Here is a 10,642-nt window from a genome sequence, read left to right as displayed (position 1 = left end):
TCTGCACCGCAACACTCTAACCTCCAGCCTGTCGCTCCGCACACTGAAAACTCTTTAACCCCTTCACGGCCGGCGGCTAAGCGCTCCGCCTGCGCTCAGCTGTCTCGCTCACACTCACTCTCACACAGTCACACACACACACACACACACCAAGTTTGGGTTTTTGCACGGTCTAATCAACAGGTAGAGCGTCGCTGCTCCTTCACACAGGTGCAAACCCACGTCACTGCATAACTGCATGGCGATCGTGGCTCAAGAGTTGGGAGTTCGCCTTGTAATCGGAAGGTTGCCGGTTCGAGCCCCGGCTTGGACAGTCTCGGTCGTTGTGTCCTTGGGCAAGACACTTCACCCGTTGCTTACTGGTGGTGGTCAGAGGGCCCGGTGGCGCCAGTGTCCGGCAGCCTCGCCTCTGTCAGTGCGCCCCAGGGTGGCTGTGGCTACAATGTAGCTGCCATCACCAGTGTGTGAATGGGTGTGTGAATGGGTGGATGACTGGATATGTAAAGCGCTTTGGGGTCCTTAGGGACTAGTAAAGCGCTATATAAATACAGGCCATTTACCATTTTATTCAAGTAAAAGCGGAAGCTTCTACATCAGTCCACCTCTGTGCGATCCCAGGGGTTAGTCTGATTGCAGTCTACCCTCAGGATATGCTGTTCGCTTCAATAAAACAGTGAATTCAATTAAAATTAATGGTGTGGTATCATCATCTTGCTTTGTTTTTACCAAAAAAATTACCAAATAACTTCCTGGCTAACTTATCAGCGTTGCCAGCAGGATCCACCATAGATTGTACGGCTGATTGTCCATCCATCCATCCATCCATCCATCCAGGTCACACTGCTACAGTGGATGGATAACTTGTGTAACAGTGTGACTTCTCAGCTTGTCAGTATTTTTTTTTGCCCGTCCCGTTTGGATCTTTAGCCATCAGAATTGTTGTCTGAAGGCCAAGAAAGATGCCAAGTGGATTTACTTTACCAAGTGGATCATCATGGCCTTGCCATATTGGTCCATTTGATTGACCTTTATTATAATTATGTATTTATTTTATTTTTCATTTTTTAAAGACGGGACAGACATGACTGGGGGATAGGACAGGGAGGAAGAATGAAAGAGAGGGAGAGAAAGAAAAATAGAGGGGAGAGGAGATGGTGAGAAAGGGGGGAAGAAAAAAAAAGAAAAACAAACAAAACACCTGGATCACCTGTATGGAGAAAAAAAACAGAAGAGAAAACAAACAACAAAGAGCAACATAATAAAAACAACACCATCACAATAAACTAGCTAACAATAGATAACAGTAGATACTTTTTTAATTTCCCCTGGTTGAGAATGAAAAATGAAAACCAGCAGAAGAAAACGAGAGTAATAGAATAAACAAAATCACGATGATATATGGGAATATAACTGTAAATACTAAATATTAAACATTATTGTGCAGCACGTAAGATCAACAGAACACAGTGTGCTTTGAGGTAGGAGCCAAAAAGGGTGTAGTTTGTGGGTGTGATCACCCGTGTGTACACCTGTGAGCATGGACGCGCTTGTTTTTAAAAGGTTCCTTCATGTAATGATCTGCTAGGTATGGAGGAGATCAAAACTCCAGACATCCAGAGGCCCTCAGAAGACAAGAGACCAAGGAAGACTAACAGAGGGGCAGCCGTGCCACTGTCCCAGAAAGAGCTGAGGAGAGTCCCAGATGAGGGCTCACTCAGCAGCCGCGGAGCAGAAGCCAGGGGGGGTTGCAGTGACGCGCCCGTGAGCTCCGCCGGCAGCCAGTTTATCAGTATTGCACTTTATGGCCTAAGGGATGTATTGAAAATGCAATCAGAAGGTCAAGCAGTAATAGCAAAAAAGGTCAGCTGAGTGCAGTTGTAAAGAGTAATGAAATCTGAAAAATTAAAAAATTATTGTTTTTAATTGTAAAAGTTTTTTTTTTCAGTTTTACTTGTTGCACTGTATGTGAGAAATGACCAAAAGAGTACATTTATATTTTTACATCACCTGGAGTTAAAGTGGTTATTCTGCCTTTACTTTATTTGCTCATATTAGACATGATCTCTGATCCAAAAACTCGAGCTTCAACCTTCTCAAAACATTTTTTTAATACACTAGAGACAGGATGTCCCTAATATGGTCGTCTAAGGCACGGTGCTTTGGTTGTGAGTGCAGATGCTCCACCCAACTGCTGTTCAAACCTCCACTCTGCATGGGCACTCAATCAAAAGACAGTTGGAGGGGAACTAGGAAATGTTTCAGACACCGAGCCCCAGTGTAAGATAATTATTATTTTTAACAGTGAATCAAATAAAGTTTCTTCCTACAATAAAAAAAAAAAAGCTTGCTAATCAAACAAATAAATTAAACCAGTACTCATTTTAAAATTAATCCTGTCATATAAATGTCAAATAAATGCAATAATTAATGGTTTATGATCCAGGGTAAGCGAAACCCCCCTCTCCTCAATAGGAGAACAGTATTGCCTCCGATGTGTGCAGGCTGCTGCAGTGTGCACATCTTTTAGATTAACTACACCTTACATCACGGTGCATCACAGCCTATGAGTTAATAAAGCCATTTATCTTGTTTTTCGCTATATTGCAGCAACATAAGCAGATGCAACCTTCATCTCATATTGGTGCTGAAACCACACCGTAGCGCATAATATAGATCTTAAACTGCAACCTTAATTGTCTTGTTTCTGCACTTTTGGGATATAATATAGAAGAAAACAAAACAAACAAACATGTGAAGCTTGTCATTACCTCTGATACTCACATGCTGGAACTGCTGAGTGGTTGTTTCACACACTGATTGCCCTCTAGTGGTTTGCTGGGGTCAGGACACATACATTCACCAGTGACAGGGTAAGTGACTTTTGACAACCTTTGCTCGTTCTGTGCATGGCCAGTAATGCACAAAAATCACACTAAGTCAAAACATACAAACAAATTAAAATTCTTGGATTTGCAGGACTCACAAACACAGTACAGCAAGCCAAATCCTCTCTGCCATCACCTGCCAGCCACTTTGATGCATTGCACCACAGCTCTGATGAGAAAGCGTGGAATGATAATGTGCATAATTCACCAAAAAAGATCCTGTGATCATTCGCTTGTAGAAATCTTCAAAGCATGGAGGAGAGTGGAGACAGAGTGCATTGTAGAAAAAGAGAGATTTTTTTCCCTCCTCTTTTTCACAAGTTATATTTAGACACCCGTGGTATTCTTTGCTGTATGATGATGAAATAAGTTCAGTCTTGTATCGGAGCTCCATGGTCACAGTGTATGCTCACGAAGAGAATATTTTCTTGATCTCTGGCTCACGGTGAATCTTTAGCTTCATTTCATAGAAGGCCATCGTGCCAAAGGTTGCTACAGTAACAGTGACAGGAGTGGCTGTAACGCCAGAACCCATGTGACCCCTGAAAGAAATACAGACTGAAGTGGCTGAAGCGTGAGCCTCATATTCTCCTCCTCAGACGTCGATAAGGAGGAACCTGTGTTGGGTGGCAAATTGGAAAACACACATGGGAGTGTGTGTTATTCTTGTCAAGCTCACAGCTTGCGATTTAATTCAGCTGTGGAGAGATGCTATCCTTCTTTCTGCTTTAAGACGGAGAGATGGCCTTTTTACAAAAACCTCAGTGGAGGAGTCACCCTGAGAAAAGAGTGATTGCATTGTTTTCTAATGAATCATTCAAACTATGTAATATTCTTAATTATATTTGAAGCCATCCATCAATACAAACTGTCACTGGGCCAGAGGAGGTACACCCTGGACAGGAAAACAAGAAGAGAAAAAGAACAGAAAGAAGAAGAAAAAAAAGCAAAAAAAAAAGCAAAAAAAAAAAACAAAAAAAAAAAACCTCAGTGGACCGTTTCCTTCCTTCACTGCAGAGAGGAGATGGTTTTGTGTCAGTGATGGATGATGAAGATATGATTTTACAGCCTCTTATTAATTCTTATGACTTCAAGCAGGTAGTTAGGGTATTGTATCTACTCCATCAGCTGCTTCATCTAGTTTTGATGAAAAACAAACTGACCCCTCGGGAAAATTTGTGAAGGATTGAGGTTTCAAGGTTAATGACTATTTTGTCAGTGAATATTCTAAATCTGATTGTTGAGAAAACAATAAATAAAGATTAGGTATTTGTTGAAAATTAACAATTGATTGTGGGAAAAAAAGTCTCTCTCCCAAATTCTGAATACAAAGCTGTGGATTTACCAGAAAAAATTTAATTGTAGGGTGAGATGTAAGTCCGGCTGTATCCCAGAAAACATTTCAACACTGACTAACTGCAGGCAGTCTTTTCTCAAAGACTAGTCATGGTTGTAGTTGTACCAACATCAAGATATGAATTGCTGAATTTGCTGTTGACCTGCGTGGTGTAGCTCATTCGCTGATGTTCTTCCACTTTCCGGCAAAAAAAAGTTGCACTCTTCTTTATAATAAACTAGTGCATGTAATCATCGTCTTCACAGATGTATCTGTCCTTGTATCTGACCAGGATTGTAATAGATGATTTTTTAAAAATGAATCGTTTATCATTTAAAAGGCACCTAACTCAGTGGATGAACCAAATTTAAATTCAACACAAAAATACGCAGTTTGTTCTCATTTCTTTAGCAGAATGTGAAAAAATTCCAAAGATAAAAAGTTTGAAAGACATGAAATGGTTTGTCAACAAAGTCACTGCCAAAGAACTATTAGCAGAAAACTTAGCATGTCTCAGCATGGTGTGCAGTTTATCTTTAACCTCCTTGGACCTGGCATCCACATGTGTGGACATCACATTTTGGGTTGTCTAGACCACAATACTAAATTTTACTCTACAAGGATCTGGTATCCATTTCTTAGAAACTACAGCGGGTAAAAAGATCATTCTTTGTTTTTACGTTCATCAGGTCCCAATCAGCCCAAATAGCAAAGAGAAATTAAAAATGCATGCTGTGGAAGAGTTCGGGTCTTAGGTGCCACGGCCTGGAGGTTCAGCTGGTCGCTGATCAGCTGTTTCTCTCTATCTCTCTGGTTCGCTCTCTCTCTCTCTCACCTGGGTGGAACTCATTATGGGTTCACGGCCTCGGAGGAGGAAACACCTGTGCCTCATCAGATCTACAGTTTTGTCCACACTGGCTGCTCCTTTGCTGAATGTGTAAAGAATTGAGAAAAAGTGAACTAATAAATTCTTGATGCAAATTATAAATACTGTTTACACATTAGTGCCATTTGCTTATCCTTAGTGAACAAAAAAGAAAGTAACTGACTAATCCACCATCTTAGTCAGTTCAGTTGCATTGATTAAAAAAACCAAAAACAAATAAGAAGCACAGTTGTAATAAATGCTCCTAGCATCACCACCACCATTACACATCGGCTGTATAAGCATATTTAAACAGCCATAACATCAATCCATCACATGTTTACAACGAGCAGCAATGATATTTCAGCCATCATCAGTAATGCTTTGGTTTATGGCAGTCCACAAAGTGTTTCAGTAATGAAAAGAAAATTAACAGCAATTCAGATAAATGAGTCTGCCCACTGGAGTTTACATGTAGCCCCTAAAAGGGCAATAGCAGCACTCTATGGATGTGGATTACATCTGTTTCTCTTCAATTCTGGTTCTCATGGCCTTGTAGCAAACTACGAGGATGAATCATTTTTAGGGAGAGAGTGCTCTTCCTGGTCTGCTGATGTGACTGTTCAGGTTAAATTTATATACTTCTGTTTCCAACAAAACACACTGAAGCCATCATTGTGTATTTATGTATATTTAAATGTACTCAGGGATAATGGAGAGAGTGATTTCACCCTACATTCAGACAGCAACATCATCACATTACATCAGTTAATCAGCCCATTTTATCCACTGAAGACTTTAAAAAAAGTACAAATTAACAACATTTTGTATCTTCAGAAATTCAAACTGTTTAACAATGTTAATATTTTTTTTCTACCAGAGGTTGTTCAGCCAACATCTACTGTTTCAAAGGGCTTGTTTATAGAATAGAATAGAATTAGAATAGAATTCAACTTTATTGTCATTGCACATGCACAGGTACAGGGCAACGAAATGCAGTTTGCATCCATCCAGAAGTGCTTTAGTGATATAGATATATTACAATATATATTAGCAATAGTATAGATATGTAAGTATATTACAGAAATGGGTCTATTATGGTATGTTATAATGTACACGGTATGAAGTATGTTGTGAATATTCTATAACTAAGTATGTACAGGCTGTAGTGAGTACAAGCTATGTGCAGGCTATGAACAGGATATAAATATGAAAAACTATACAGAATATGAAATAAATAACTTTACAGAAATCTGAGATATACAGCTATACAGAAATGGGAACTATGCAAGTTGTAAACAGTTGTAGGGTTAAAGATTATTGAATGTACAGAATGATTATTTACACAGAGCTATACAGTAGTGCAGTTAAGATAAGTGAGGGTGTAGATAGTTTCTACAGAGGCTATATAAAGTGCTAGTGGTTGTGAGTGGTGGTTCAGTCCATGTTATTATTGTGTTTGAGGGTACAGTTGTCCATTGTGGGGGTGTGTATGTTCAGTCCATGAGTTTAACGTGGGTCAGATGTCAGGAGGCAGAGTTCAGGAGTCTGACAGCTGTGGGGAAGAAGCTGTTCCGGTACCTGGTGGTCTTAGTCTGGAGGCTCCTGTGGCGCCTCCCAGAGGGCAGGAGGGTGAAGAGTCCATGTGATGGGTGACTGGGGTCTTTGATGATTTTCCCAGCCCTTTTCAGACACCGCTTCCTGTAGATATCTTTTATGGCAGGAAGTGGTGCTCCGGCGATGCGCTGGGCAGTTTTCACGACCCTCTGCAACGCCTTTATGTGAGTTAAGGAGGTGAACTAACCATATATGTCAAATCCTTACTGGTTTTGTAACCTTACTGGTTTTGTAACCTTACTGGTTTTGTAACCTTACTGGTTTTGTAACTCTGTTATTAAAGGAAAACCTTAAAGCCAATAAATTCAGTATGTCACAGGATTCTTATATTCATGTGGTGGCTGTGGTTACAGACCTCGTTTTCCTCCAAGGATGCTCTTAAATCTATTTCAGATATTTCACATAAATTGAATTAATCTGAATTTATCCTTATGGTTGCATTTACATTGGGACTCACTTTAAGGGACCTCAGATTGTTTTAAAGACCTGTGCAACTTCTTAAACCTTGTGCAAAGTATAAATGCTCCTACAAGGCCAAATACACAAAAATCTGCCTGCTACTGTTCATAAATTTATATGAACTGGGATATTTTGCAACAATATTACTGTTCATTGTGTAACTGCATGTGTACAGAACACAAAAATCCCTAAGGTAAAAATGCTGTTATGTTTAAAAAAAATACATTTTAGCTTCAATGAGCAGGCTTTCCTGCCTGATGTGTAATACAGTGATCTTAACAGAGTTAGTCCGATTCCACATGTTAATCTGCCCTTAGATTATCTTCATTTCTAATGAACAAACTTCTGTTAGGACATTTAAGATTAATTGTTCAACAGCCTTAATTCATAAGCTATTAAATTCATTGGTACAACCGATGTTTAGATGCAGAAAAAAATCAGTTTAGTTTTAATTCATTGACTTGTTCAATTCTTTAAATCCAAATAAATGTAAAATACATGACTGGAACTTGAAGTGCAGGGTACAGAGCTGGAGACATAAACTGCACCTACTACATGGATGCAGCTATAAAGACATTCCCTGTTATATAGTGAAGCCCTGTTATAACAATTTAGCTGAGTGTTTTCACTGCTGCAACTAATGATTTGTGATGGACAGTTAGTCAAAATAAATTTCCTATTGTATTTATTATAACACAAAACGAGCATTTTTCCTTCATGGGTCATATGGTCAGGGTTTGGCAGAGTTTGGACTCTCAGACTTGTTTGCACTCAGGTGTAGGAGGTGCAGCTTTTAACAAAACTGCTGACAGATGATGAGAGTCTGTCTTTTTGTCAGAATTTTGACATTTTGTTGATGCACCTAGGCGTTTTGTGTTAGTTTGTTGATGACCCTGTGTTAGGTGTCTCACATGGGATTTGTTAATACGCACAAAAAATCCCAGTATGTAGAAACAGACACGGGCAGCTGTTAATATGCAGCACGCTCTCTCCCTCTCCCTTGTTATTCAGGTTGAACGATAAGTAGACTGAAGGTTGAGAAAAGCTTACTTTCAAGCTCCCCTGCTGTTTGGGGTGTTTTATTTAGAATGATTGGGCCTTGCAACATCTGAGTTTTGTCCTTGCGCAATATCTGAATGTAACCCTTTGATTACATGAGAGGCACGGCATTTCAGTCTTCTATTTTTTTTCTTGGAACAGGAATTTAAAAAGCTTCTTTCCCACAGCTGAAGCAAGAATAAATGAGAATTTCTTCATCTGCTGCCAAGAAGATGCTGCATTTCTTTTCAGCTGGACACACATGCATTGCATGTCCCAACACGTATCCATGTAAATGTTGTAATAGTTGAAAAGGATCCACAGTAGTGCAGCAAACCAGACTGGGATATTGATTTTTCTACAACTATCGGATGTCTTTAGATATATGATGGTGTGGACAATACAATGCCCACTGAAAATGCATGCATTCTGTGCCTCTTTGTCTGGCAAACAAAGCTATCCTCAGCTGAATGCAGGGAATTTCGACAGCCTGTCTGGATGCTCAATACTCAGATCCATCAGTGGCCACCAACCAGTGAGTTTTATTTTTCTGTTTCCAGAACCATATCAGCACTTTTCATCGTCTGTCTCTGATAGGATGAGCAGCGAGTTGGAGCCAGCAATGTGACCACAGATATGCTATCTGGCATCTGACATCTGTGGTGGTTTGTCAAAATGATCGACAGGAAAGCTTTAGACTATGCACCAAAACATAATATGTATCATCGCTTTTTCTATTCAATTTGGTCCCCAAAGCAAAAATACAAAAGCTGATGTGTAGAGAGAGCTCAGGTGAAACTAGAATGTCTGGGATGCAGTGCAGCAGTAAGAAAACTTCTCTGCCATCTATGTTGACAGCATACAGAACACAACGTTATGTTGATATTGTGGTTAGATGGTATATTTTAAATTTCATAAATATTGGTCTTTATTCAGGCCTTTATTATTTTGTGCTAGTTTCACTTACAAACGTCATAAACTCTTGACTGATGGTTAAAAAACGACTTTATTGCCAGTACCGTAGAGGAGAATTTGTGAATTTTTGGTCCATGTAAGGTTTCTAATCGTAACATGTTTTATTCGTATGAAATCATCTCATTTTAAAGTCTATGAAGCAGTAACATGTGACTGGAGCCATTGGAGGAAATACTGGTGTGCATGGGTCGATGGTTGCACAACGTGAAAGCAAACCTGGAATCTAAAAAGTGAGGAATTGTAACGTCAGAGTGGGAGCCGCTGTTTAAAAACTAGATTACATAAAACATTTATCCAATTTACTCTATACTATACTATATCTTACCTTCAGTCACAGTTACATTATGCCTTTAATCCAAAATGGATTCAATACATTTTGGGTTAATTCATTCATTTTCACTTCAGAATTCTGCACACAATATCCCAAAATGACAAAAAAAAAGTTGAAAATGTTTTAAAATGAAAAATATATATATAATGTGCTACAATGTCGAGCATGTGGGAGTCAGAATCAAATATTACCAGAACATTAATACACTGATAATTTTTATGATGCATTTACTGAATGGAGTTAGTAGATGGGTTCAGTCTATTGCTCCAGGGGTGTCTGGTATTCCTGCAATGCCATGGAATACCCCATAGCATCCATCCATCCATTCGCTTCCGCTTATCCTTTTCAGGGTCGCGGGGGGCGCTGGAGCCTATCCCAGCTGTCATAGGGCGAAAGGCGGGGTACACCCTGGACAGGTCGCCAGTCTGTCGCAGGGCCATACCCCATAGCATGTTACTCTGACATTAGTCATCATAAGGGAATTTTTTTTAAACTTTCTTTGCAGCTGGAAACAGCTGAAAAGTTATTCATCACTCTCTTCATATTTACTTGGTCTCTGAAGAGTAGCTGTCTTTTGAAGCCACAGGTTGTAATAACTTAGAGCAGGTTATTACATATGTTAATGACATATGTGGAATTCTGTGGCACCAGAAATTTAAGTTGTTCTGTCATTATTGGCTACATCACAAAAAATAAAAAAAACTTCCTGCTTCTGGTAGATTAAATATTTTAATTAGAATAAATATTTAATGGGAGTACATGGGTATAAATACATGAATTTAATAGTCTTTGAACAAAAATTCAGGTATGGAAATATTGAAAAATCACTATTTCTGGACCATGTTTGTATCTGACTTCTTGCATGATGAAGCTTTAACCTGAATGTGGATGGCATGGTGAACTGTTTTCACACACAGTGATTACTGCAGTGAAATAATTTAATTGCATCTTAATTCATGTCATTTCAGATCTAATGTTGTGGTATACAGGATCAAAATTATATATAAAATGTGCCAATTTCCACAATCTTCTGAACCCAACTATATAATTTTACTTTGACATACAAATGAACGTATATCTAAACAAGTCTAGAACAAAATCAAAGAAATCAAGAAGGGTTTGACATAGGACTGAAA

Source organism: Diplotaxodon limnothrissa, linkage group LG5 (genome assembly GCF_057381915.1).
Source record: "Diplotaxodon limnothrissa isolate DT_005_m linkage group LG5, D_limnothrissa_male_GT1.1, whole genome shotgun sequence".
Lineage (NCBI taxonomy): Eukaryota > Metazoa > Chordata > Actinopteri > Cichliformes > Cichlidae > Diplotaxodon > Diplotaxodon limnothrissa.
Note: the sequence above shows the minus strand (reverse complement) of the source record.